General features: G+C 39.6%; 1 protein-coding gene and 1 long non-coding RNA gene across 6 annotated transcripts in view; one reads left to right on the top strand and one right to left on the bottom strand.

Moving 5' to 3' along the window:
- The window catches only part of LOC109501457, a 39,730-nt gene extending 28,154 nt beyond the window's left edge, over positions 1-11,576 (bottom strand). For all 3 annotated transcript variants that reach the window (XR_006600548.1, XR_006600546.1, XR_006600547.1), the window contains exon 1: positions 10,973-11,576. This is a non-coding gene — a long non-coding RNA (uncharacterized LOC109501457). The remainder of the gene's footprint in view (positions 1-10,972) is intronic.
- Positions 11,289-12,482, top strand: part of BCL2L14 (BCL2 like 14) — a 37,995-nt gene continuing 36,801 nt past the window's right edge. Inside the window, exon 1 of one of the 3 annotated variants that reach the window (XM_023256783.2) lies at positions 11,289-11,425. The gene's annotated coding sequence lies outside the window, so the exon portion shown is untranslated. The remainder of the gene's footprint in view (positions 11,426-12,482) is intronic. The other 2 variants (XM_045061383.1, XM_019834525.3) reach the window with 2 other exon arrangements.

Genomic DNA, 12,482 nt, shown 5'->3' on the forward strand with positions numbered 1-12,482 from the left:
CATTAAGACTGTAAACAAGGGGAGCGCAAAGCCTGCAACTCCGCAGCTCCATACCTGGCGGTGCTCTGGTGGGAAGGGCGAATCCCCAGGAACAGAGTGGGATCCGGGAGGTTCTCGGGCCACACGGGGAAAAGCGGTTCCACTGCTGGAAGGACATTTGGTAGAGACTGTTGAAGCCACCTGGTCCCAGCAGACCCCAGAGAACGGCCACGTTCACTGGTGCTGAAACAAGGGCGTTAAGGGTGAAGCCTGGCGCCAGATGTGTGTGGTGATTTTCCATAATCCCTGAAACGCTGCTGCTACACTATCTCGAGAACTTTTTCTGAGGCGGGCTGGCACCTGGCCGCAGTCTCGGGGCACCGGCAGCAGCAGGGTCCAGCAAGCGTTCCTGGGTGCAGCCGACATTCGGCCATTGCTCGGTGAGAACTTCCCGCAGAGGGGCAGAACGGGTCAAAGCAACAGTCCTTCAGAAGCAAGGGGCCGGGGAAAACAGTCGCATCTGAGACAAAACTCAGGAGAAAGGTACTGCCTGGGGCTTTGTCACGCACAGTGAAGAAGCAGGGAGTGGACAAAAGCTGAAGACAGAGGACGGGTGCGCGACTGCGGATCAGAGAGAACAGAGTTCCCATACTAGAGACTGACGCCATTTTCACCGCTCCTGGGCATGCGCATACGCACCTACGCACTCTGCAACAATCCACCCCAGTAGGCTAGCAGCGCCATCTAGTGGAGAACAGAGCCATTACACTAAGCCCCGCCCAACTGGGCCAACCTCGCCCTTCAAAAACACAAGTCTCACCGCCTGCTTAGTTTATGGACTATAAAGCACTCCATAGTCTGACTTCTAGGGGAAAATGAAGTAATTCCAGTCGTATTTCAATCTGTTAGCAGGTCTATCAATTCAATTTTATTTCTTTTTTTTTTCTCTTTTTCACTTTTCTTTTTCTTGAATACAGAAAGAGAAAAAATCCATTTTTATTTTCAATTTTTATTAAAAATATTTTTCTTTAGTTTTTTTCTACTATATTCTTTACTTTTGTGTAAATTTTTTCAAATTCTATTTTACTCCCATCACCTCCTTTTAGTCTACTTCAGTGTATTAATTTTTTCAAATTCTCAAACGATTTCCTTTCCGCCCCCCCTTTTTCTCTAATCTGTCAAGCCACTTTCAACACCCAGACCAAAACACACCTAGGATCTAGCATTATTTATTCGATGTGTGTGTGTGTGTGTGTGTGTGTGTGTTTAATTTTTTAATTTTAATTTTTTAATTTTAATTTTTCTACCTCATTAATTCCTTTTCTCCCTTCAAAATGACAAAATGAAGGAATTCACCCCAAAAGAAAGAGCACGAAGAAACGACAGCCAGGGACTTAACCAACACAGATACAAGCAAGATGCCTGAACCAGAATTTAGAATCACGATAATAAGAATACTAGGTGGAGTCGAAAATAGATTAGAATCCCTTTCTGCAGAGATGAAAGAAGTAAAAACTAGTCAAAATGAAATTTAAAATGCTATAACTGAGCTTCCATCATGGATGGATGCGGTGGTGGCAAGGATGGATGAGGCAGAACAGAGAATCAGTGATATAGAGGACAAATTATGGACAATAATGAAGCAGAAAAAAAGAGGGAGATTAAGGCAAAAGAGCACGATTTAAGAATTACAGAAATCAGTGACTCATTAAAAAGGAACAACATCAGAAACATAGGGGTCCCAGAAGAGGAAGAGAGAAATAGGGGTAGAAGGGTTATGTGAGCAAATCATAGCAGAAAACTTTCCTAACCTGGGGAAAGACACAGACCTCAAAATCCAGGAAGCACAGAGGACCCTCATTAGATTCAACAAAAACCAACCATCAACAAGGCAGATCATAGTCAGATTCACAAAATACTCAGGCAAGGAGAGACTCATGAAAGCAGCAAGGGAAAAAAAGTCCCTAACCTACCAGGGAAGACAGATCAGGTATGCAGCAGACCTATCCACAGAAACTTGGCAGGCCAGAAAGGAGTGGCAGGATATATTCAGTGTGCTGAATCAGAAAAATATGCAGCCAAGAATTCTTTATCCAGCAAGGCTGTCACTCAAAATAGAAGGAGAGATAAAAAGTTTCCCAGACAAACAAAAATTAAAGGAGTTTGTGACAACTAAACCAGCCCTGCAAGAAATTTTAAGGGGGACTCTCTGAGGGGAGAAAAGATTATATATATATATATATATATATATTTATATATACAGCAACAAAGATTAGAAAGGACCAGAGAACACCACCAGAAACTTCAACTCTACAACCATCATAATGGCAATAAATTCATATCTTTCACTACTCACTCTAAACGTCAATGGACACAATGCGCCAATCAAAAGACGTAGGGTAACAGAATGGATAAGAAAACAAGATCCATCTATATGCTGTTTACAAGAGACCCACTTTAGACTTAAAGACACCTTCAGATTGAAAATAAGGGGATGGAGAACAATCTATCATGCTAATGGTCAACAAAAGAAAGCCAGAGTAGCCATACTTATATCAGACAATCTAGACTTTAAAATAAAGACTGTATCAAGAGAGGCAGAAGGGCATTATATCATAATCCAGGGGTCTATCCACCAAGAAGACCTAACAATTGTAAACATTTATGCGCCAAATGTGAAAGCACCCAAATATATAAATCAATTAATCACAAACATAAAGAAACTCATCAATAGTAATACCATAATAGTAGGAGACTTCAACACCCCACTTACAACAATGGACAGATCATCTAATCAAAAAATCAATAAGGAAACAATGGCTTTGAATGACACACTGGACCAGATGGACTTAACAGATATATTCAGAACATTTCATCCCAAAGCAGCAGAATATACATTCTTCCCCAATGCACATGGAACGTTCTCCAGAATAGACCATATACTGGGACACAAATCAGCTCAAAGTAAGTACAAAAAGATCGAGATCATACCGTGTATATTTTCAGACTACAACGCTATGAAACTCAAAATCAACCACAAGAAAAAATACGGAAAGGTAAATACTTGGAGACTGAAGAACATCCTACTAAAGAATGAATGGGCTAACCAAGAAGTTAAAGAGGAGATTAAAAAGTATCTGGAAGTCAATGAAAATGATAACACCACAACCCAAAACCTCTGGGATGCAGCAAAGGCGGTCATAAGAGGAAAGTATATAGCTAGCCAGGCTTTCCTAAAGAAAGAAGATCTCAGATACACAACCTAACCTTACGCCAAAGAACAGCAAATAAAATCCAAAACCAGAAGAAGACAGGAAACAATAAAGATTAGAGTAGAAATTAATGCTATTGAAACCAAAAACAAAAAACAAAAAAACCCCAAAAAACAGTAGAACAGATCAATGAAACCAGAAGCTAGTTCTTTGAAAGAATTAACAAAATTGATAACCCACTAGCCAGTTTGATCAAAAAGAAGAAGGAAAGGACCCAAATAAATAAAATCAAGAATGAAAGAGGAGAGATCACAACCAACACAGCAGAAATAAAAACAATAATAAGAGAATATTATGAGCAATTATATGCCAATAAAATGGGCAATCTGGAAGAAATGAACAAATTCCTAGAAACATATACACTACCAAAACTGAAACAGGAAGAAATAGAAAATTTTAACAGACCCATAGCCAGTAAGGAAATCGAATTAGTAATCAAAAATCTGCCAAAAAACAAGAGTCCAGGGCCAGATGGCTTTCCAGGGGAATTCTACCAAACATTTAAGGAAGAGTTAACACCTATTCTCTTGAAGGAAAACTTCCAAACTCTAAGAAGCCAGCATTACCTTGATTCCAAAACCAGACAGAAACCCCACTAAAAAGGAGAACTATAGACCACTTTCCCTGGTGAACATGGATGCAAAAATCCTCAACAAGGTATTAGCCAACCAGATCCAACAATACATTAAAAAAATTATTCACCATGACCAAGTGGGATTTATACCTGGGATGCGGGGCTGGTTCAATATCCCAAAAACAATTAATGTGATTCATCACATCAATAAAAGAAAGGACAAGAACCATATGATCATCTCAAAAGATGCAGAGAAAACATTTGACAAAATACAACATCCTTTCTTGATAAAAACCCTCAAGAAAGTAGGGATAAAAGGAGCATACCTCGAGATCATAAAAGCCATATATGAATGACCCAACACTAATATCCTCCTCAATGGGGAAAAACTGAGAGCTTTCCCCCTAAGGTCAGGAACAAGATAGGGATGTCCACTCTTGCCACTGTTATTCAATATAGTATTGGAAGTCTTAGCCTCTGCAATCAGACAACACAAAGAAATAAAAGGCATCCAAATTGGCCAGGAGGAGGTCAAATTTCACTCTTTGCAGATGACATGATACTCTATATGGAAAACCCAAAAGATTCCACCAAAAACATACTAGAATTGATTCATGAATTCAGCAAAATTGCAGGATATAAAATCAATGCACAGAAATCAGTTGCATTCCTATACACCAACAATGAAGCAACAGAAAGAGAAATCAAGGAATCGATCCCATTTACAGTTGTACCAAAAACTATTAAATACCTAGGAATAAATCTGACCAAAGAGGTGAAAAATCGAATCACTGAAAACTGTAGAAAGCTTATGAAAGAAATTGAAGAAGACACAAAAAAATGGAAAAAGATTCCATGCTCTTGGATAGGAAGAACAAATATTGTTAAAATGTCGATACTACCCAAAGCAATCTACATATTCAATGCAATCCCTATCAAAATAACACCAGCATTCTTCACAGAGCTAGAAGAAATAATCCTAAAATGTGTATGGAACCAGAAAAGACCTCGAATAGCCAAAGCAATCTTGGAAAGAAAACCAAAGCGGGAGGCATCACAATCCCAGACTTCAAGGTATACTACAAAGCTGTAATCATCAAGACAGTATGGTACTGGCACAAGAACAGACACTCAGATCAATGGAACAGAATAGAGAACCCAGAAATAGACCCACAAACGTATGGCCAACTAATCTTTGACAAAGCAGGAAAGAATATCCAATGGAATAAATACAGTCTCTTCAGCAAGTGGTGCTGGGAAAACTGGACATCGACATGCCAAAGAATGAACCTGGGCCACTTTCTTACACCAGACACAAAAATAAACTCAAAATGCATGAAAGACCTAAATGTAAGACAGGAAGCCATCAAAATCCTCGAGGAGAAAGCAGGAAAAAACCTCTTTGATCTTGGCCACAGCAACTTCTTACTCAACACGTCTCCAGAGGCAACAGAAACAAAAGCAAAAATGAACTACTGGGACCTCATCAAAATAAAAAGCTTCTGCACAGCAAAGGAAACAATCAGTAAAACTAAAAGGCAACCGACAGAATGGGAGAAGATATTTGCAAATGACATATCAGATAAAGGGTTAGTAACCAAAATCTATAAAGAACTTATCAAATCAACACACAAAAAAAATAAATAATCCAGTGAAGAAATGGGCAAAAGACACGAATAGACACTTCTCCAAAGAAGCCATCCATATGGCCAACCTACACATGAAAAAATGCTCCACATCACTCATCATCAGATAAATACAAATCAAAACCACGATGAGATACCACCTTACACCCGTCAGGATGGCTAACATTAACAACTCAGGCAACAACAGATGTTGGCGAGGATGTGGAGAAAGAGGATATCTTTTGCATTGTTGGTGGGAATACAAGCTGGTGCAGCCACTCTGGAAAACAGTGTGGATGGAGTTTCCTCAAAAAACTAAAAATAGAACTACCCTACAACCCAGCAATTGCACTACTAGGCATATATCCAAGGGATACAGGTGTGTTGTTTCAAAGGGACACATGCACCCCAATATTTATAGCAGCACTATCAACATTAGCCAAAGTATGGAAAGAACCCAAATGTCCATTGATGAATGAACAGATAAAGAAGATGTGGTGTATATATATATACGATGGAGTATTACTCAGCAATCAAAAAGAATGAAATCTTGCCATTTGCAACTACGTTGATGGAACTGGAAGGTATTATGCTAAGTGAAATTAGTCAGAGAAAGACAAAAATCATATGACTTCACTCATATGAGGACTTTAAGAGACAAAACGGATGAACATAAGGAAAGGGAAACAAAAATAACATAAAAACAGGGAGGGGGACAAAACAGAAGAGACTCATAAATATGGAGAACAAACTGAGGGTTACGGGAGGGGTTGTGGGAGGGCGGATGGGCTAAATGGGTAAGGGGCACTAAGGAATCTACTCCTGAAATCATTGTTGCACTATATGCTAACTAATTTGGATGTAAATTTAAAAAAATAAAAAATTAAATTAAAAATAATAATGACAAAAATCAACGAAATTTAAAACAATAGAGAAAATCAAGAGTTGGTTCTTTGAAAAGAAGAATGAAATTGACTAACTTCTAACAAGACTAACAAAGAAAAAGAGGGAGAAGACACAAATTACCAATATTGGGAATAAAATAGGAGATATCACTATAGCCCCTGTAGATATCAAAAGGATAATAAGATAATTCTACAAACAATTCTACACTCATAAATTTAACAACTTTGATGAAATAGACCAATTCCTAAGCGCAGACACATACACACACACCATCACCACCACAACTCACTCAAAATGAAATAAGCCATGTGAATAACCACATAACTATAAGGAAGTTGAATTCATAATTTTAAAACTCAAAAGAAAGAAATCTCATGGGGGGACTGGGTGGTTCAGTTGGTTAGCCGTCTGACTCTGGGTTTTGGCTCAGGTCGTGATCTCGCGGTTCATGGGTTCAAACCCCACATCAGGCTCCATGCTGATGGTGCAGAGCCTGCATGGGGTTCTATCTCTCTCCCTCTCTCTCTTCCCCCTCAGCATTCTCTCTCTCAAAATAAATAAATAAACTTAAAAGAAAGAAAGAAATCTCCAGGCCCAGATGGTTTCACTAGACAATTCTACTAAATGTTTGAAAAATTAATGCCAATTCTATACAATCTCTTCAGAATATAGAAGAGGAAGAAATATTTCCCAATTTGCTCGATTTATACCAAAAACAGACAAAGGCAGAAAACCAGAAAACGACAGACCAATATCCCTCTTGATTATAGATATAAAATCCTTAAAAAATATATATTATCTAATAGAATTTAGCAACACATAAAAAGAATTATACACCATGACCAAATGGGGTTTATTCCAGGGATGGAAGGCCATTTCAATATTCAAAAATTAATCAGTATAATAATAACAAGCTATTGAAGAAAAATTACATGATCGTATAAATTGGTGCAGAAAAGACATTAGACAAATTTCAACATCTATGCATGGTAAAAATTTTCAGAAAAATATGAATAGAAGGGAAATTCCTCAATTTGGTAAGAACATCTACCAAAAGCTTACAGCAACATTATACTTAATGGTGAAAGGCTGAATGCTTCCCCCACCCCAAGATCAGCAATAATACAAAGATATCCATTCTCATCACTCTTATTCAACATGGTGCTGGAAGTGTTAGCCTGTGCAATAAGAAAAAAGAAAACAAAGCAAAAAGAAAAAAAAATCAAAAACTCCTAGTACTAAGTTCAGCAAAGATGCAAGATATAAGACAAGCATCCAAAAACCAATTTTATGTCTGTATACTAGCAGTGGACATGTGGACACCAAAACTAAAAATATAATTTTTATATTTTATAACCATTTTATATTTGTAACCATTTTATATTTATAACCATTTTATATTTATAACCATTTGCCAATCACCCCAAAAATAATGAAACACTTAGATGTAAATCTACCAAAACATACCCAGGACTTTTATGCTGAAATGCTGATGAAAGAAATTTTTTAAATCTGAATGGAGAGACATAGTGTGTTCATGGACTAGAAGATTCAATATATATATATTTTTAATGTTTATTTATTTTTGAGACGGAGAGAGACAGAGCATGAACAGGGGAGGGGCAGAGAGAGAGAGGGAGACACAGAATCGGAAGCAGGCTCCAGGCTCCGAGCTGTCAGCACAGAGCCCGACGCAGGGCTCGAACTCACAGACCGTGAGATCATGACCTGAGCCGAAGTCGGACGCTTAACCGACTGAGCTACCCAGGCGCCCCTAGAAGATTCAATATAGATGAAATATAGATATGTAGATAAAGATAAATGAACATAAGTAGATAGTGATAAGATATAGCTAATATAGATCAAGATAGATAAACATAAACGGAATATAGAATATGGATAAGGATACATGTCAATTTTCCCTAAATCGATTTCCAGATACAATGCATGTCCTATCAAAATCGCGGCAAGATTTTTTTATAGATATAGGCAGTTATTCTACAACTTAAATGGACACGCAAGGAAGTAGAATAGCTAAAAAGAAGAAAAAGAGGTGCCTACGTGGCTCAGTTGGTTGAGCATCCAACTCTTGATTTCGGCTTGGGTCATGATGCCAGTGTTATGGGATCAAGCCGTGCATCAGGCTCCATGCTGAGTATAGAGCCTACTTAAGATTCTCTCTCTCTGCCCCTCTCCTCCACTTGTACTCTCTCTTTCTAAAAGAAAAAAAAAAGAAAAAAGTGGAAGGAATTAATCCATAGTAATCAAGATTATATGGTATTGGTGGAGTGATAGACCCATAGATCAATAGAACACCCTGGAGAAACCAGAAATAGATACACACAAATATGCCAAACTGATTTTTGACAATGTGCAAAAGCAACTCAGTGGAGAAAACATAGCCTTTTCAGCAAATGGTGCTGGAGTAATTGTACAGCCATGATCAGAAAATGAACCTCAACCTAAATCTCACCCCTTATACAAAAATGAACTCAAAATGGATTGCAGACTTAAATGTAAAATGTAAAACTGTAAAACATTTAGAAAAAGTAGGAGAAAATGTTCAGGATCTAGAACTAGGCAGAGATCTTAGCCTCAGCACCCAAAACATGATCCATTAAAAGGTAAAACTAATAAATTTGACTTCATCGAAATTTAAAACATTTGCTCTGTGGAAGACCTTGTGAAGATAACAAGACAAGGTACAGAGTAGGAGAGAAATATGTGAAAACCAGATGAGTATCTAGAATATATTAAGAACTCTCAAAATTCAACAGTAAAAAAAGCAAACAATCCAGTTAGAACACAGACAAAACACACAAAGAGACATTTCACCAGAGCAGATATACAGGTGACAAATAAGCACATGAAAAGATGTTCTTCATTATTAGCCACTTATTTTTCAGAAGTCTGCAAGGTTCAGCTAGTATAGACCAGGTGGCTCTGTTGATCCTGGCTGGCCTCCCTATGTGTGGGGTTTAGCTGATCAAGGCTGGGTCCCTCTGTGTCAGCTGGGACTCCATCCCATGTATCTCTCAGCCTCATCCGTGAAATACACACTGAAACCACTATAAGAAGTCATGACCTACCTACCAGAATGGCAAGCATAAAAAGTAGCGACAATAAACACCAAATCCTGACAAAGATGCAGAGAAAATGGGTCACCAATACATTGCTGGTGGTAATGTAAAAGGGTAGGATTTGGCAGGGTCTTTTTTTTTTTTTAACTAATCATGCAACTGCCATTATGACCCAGAAATTGAGCACCTGAGCATTTATCTCAGAGACATGAAGACTTACATTTACACAAAAATAGTACACCGATGTTTGTAGCAGCTTTATTCATGACAGCTCCAAACTAGAAACCACCCAGATGTCCTTCAATGGATGAAGGGTTAAACAAATGTAGTACATCCATACCTTGGAACACTTTACTCAGCAGTAAAAGGTAATAAGCTATTGACAGATGTGATAACATAGGTATATATCTCCAGTGAATTATGCAGTGGAAAAAAAAAAGCCAATTCCAAATGGTTACATCCTATATGATTTCATTCATATAACATCCTTTAAATGACAAAATAATAGAAACAGAGGATAGATTGGGGGTTTCCAGGGGTTACGGAGAGGGTGGGAGCAAGAGGGAAGGGAATGTAGTCATAAATAGCAACATGAGGGATCCTTATGCTGATGAAAGTATTTTGTATCTTGACTCTGCCAATGTCACTATCCGGGTTATGATACTGTACTATAGTTTTGCATGATGTTACCATTGAGGAAAACTGGATAAAGGGTGCATGGGATCTTTTTTTTTTTTTTTATGGGATCTTTATTTCTTACAAGTGCATGTAAATCTACATGGATTTCAAAATTAAAAGTTTGATTTGTTTAATTAAAAAAAACCACTTATTTTTCAGAAGTCTGCAAGGTTCAGCTGATATAGACCAGGTGGCTCTGTTGATCTTAGCTGGCCTCGCTCATGTGTGGGGTTTAGCTGATCAAGGCAGGATCCCTCTGGGTCAGCTGGGACTCCATTCCATGTATCTCTCAGCCTCATCAGGCGGGCCTGGACATGTCGTCATGGCTACTACGCAGTGTGTACAAGAAAGCAAGCTCTAATGGACAAAAGTCCCCCAAGCCTGGGCTTCAGTCCTGACTTTCATATTGTAAGGGTTGAAGCAAGGTACACAACTTAGCCCAGAATCGAAGGACAAGGCAGAGCATCCTAGTCTTGAAGGGAGGGCACAAAGTCATAGGCACACGGGCACAGGGGGCAATGAACAGCTGGGGCCATAAAGGGCTCCCCCACATCATGCTGGATCTCCTCCAGGACTGAAACTGCCTATTGCCACTCTTCCTTCTCATAGGCAGACCGTGGCTATTCTCTGTTGTTTCAAGCACCTTCCAACAGGGTCTGCCAAAGACACGTCACAGGGGAAGAGAATATATATTGTCTATAACCGTCCTACACGGAGCCAATCTGCCTGTCATGTCCACAGCCTCTTGCCTCCACCTTCCCCGGCCCTGACCCAACCTTTACTCCCTCTGTCGCCCCATCTGATTCTCTTCTCACCCCTTCCGTCCTCTGGAATCCCTGTGCCTTTCCTAGCACTCACCAGATTTTATTTTACCGGAATCCCTGTCCAAAGTCACTGAGATCAGTTCTTTTGGCCTCCATTCCCTCATCTTCAAAAGGTGGATTAATAGCAGTACCGACACCACTCTCCATCAGTGTTGACATGAGGATGAAACCATATAACTCACATAATGAGTTTACCCCGCCTGGTGCAGAGTAACCCCTCCCTAAATTGTAGTGGCTTTGTTTTCTTTTACTAAGGGTGCAAAGTGCGGGCAGTTAAAGGAATCCCAGCATTCTTAGTTAGAACTCTGAAAATATTTCCCCATAGAAACACTGTTCTATTCCATGATTGTATTCTGTTCAACTATTATTACTCCTAATCATTCTGTGGTCCTGGCGGTCCAGCCTAATCCTGAAGGTTAGATGGGTTCTCCTGGACTGGCCTGGCAAAACTAACCACCATGAAGAACATTACGGCAAGGAAAAAAATGTGAGTTCTAAACAAGTCCTTTACACATGAACTTTTGAGAGGCGCCTGGGTTGAGCATCTGACTCTTGATTTTGGCTCAGGTCATAATCCCAGGGTCATCAGATGAAGCCCCACATCCGGCTTCACACTGAGCAGGGAGCCTGCTTGGGATTCTCTCTCCCTCTCTCTCTCTCTCTCCCTCTGCCCCTCCCCGTGTTTACATGCTCTCTAAATAAATAAATAAACAAATAAATAATAAATAAAAATATTAAAATAAAAAAAACAAATGAACTTTTGAAATAGAACCCACTCTTAAGTTTGATATTACCTAGAAATGAACGTTATGAAGGTAGATACTTTGGAGATTGCAAACGTATCAGGCTGATGAATGGTGGATATTCTACTGACCTGAACCCTCTGAGCGAGAACCTTACGAACGAGGCCAGATGCCAGAGGAACTCAGGGCCGTGGGTAGGAAGCCAAACTGTGTTGTAAAGAAAACTAGGTAGACCTTGGGGGAGAGGGGTCAATGGGAGATCACAATCAATACCTGGGTATGCAGCGGTTGGGGAGAAGTCTTAGACGGGAGCCCCCAAAATGGGGAAAACGGGATCCTGAGAGCAATACCAGAGGGGTACCTACTTGATGGTGACAAGCCCATGAAAATGGAAAGGTTGTGGCTGGAAGCTTACAAAAGTCTACCTGGGGACCCAGCCAGAAAAGTAATAGCTGGACCCATACTTTGAAAATGGAATGGAATGGCCAGAAGAAACAAAAAAACTATAGCTCCAAGGCTAAGAGCCTAGAAAAGATGGATTCAGGGCCTTTATGTGGAAATGCTCGAAAAGGTTTGAATACAACACTACACCCCGAGGCTAAGCTCAGAGGCTTCAGCACACAACCGTGAGACACTCAGGACTTTTCACTGTAGTAAAATTCAGCATGAAGCTGACCTTGCAGGTGCACAGGACAGAAATGAGCAGAACGGGGAAAGGTGAGGGAGGGGATATTGCAAGCAACACAGGGAGTGGGGAAAGGGGCTGGCTTTTTGTGGAGGTACCGTCCCTTCTGCACACTG

Source organism: Felis catus, chromosome B4, assembly GCF_018350175.1.
Source record: "Felis catus isolate Fca126 chromosome B4, F.catus_Fca126_mat1.0, whole genome shotgun sequence".
Classification (NCBI taxonomy): Eukaryota; Metazoa; Chordata; class Mammalia; order Carnivora; family Felidae; genus Felis; species Felis catus.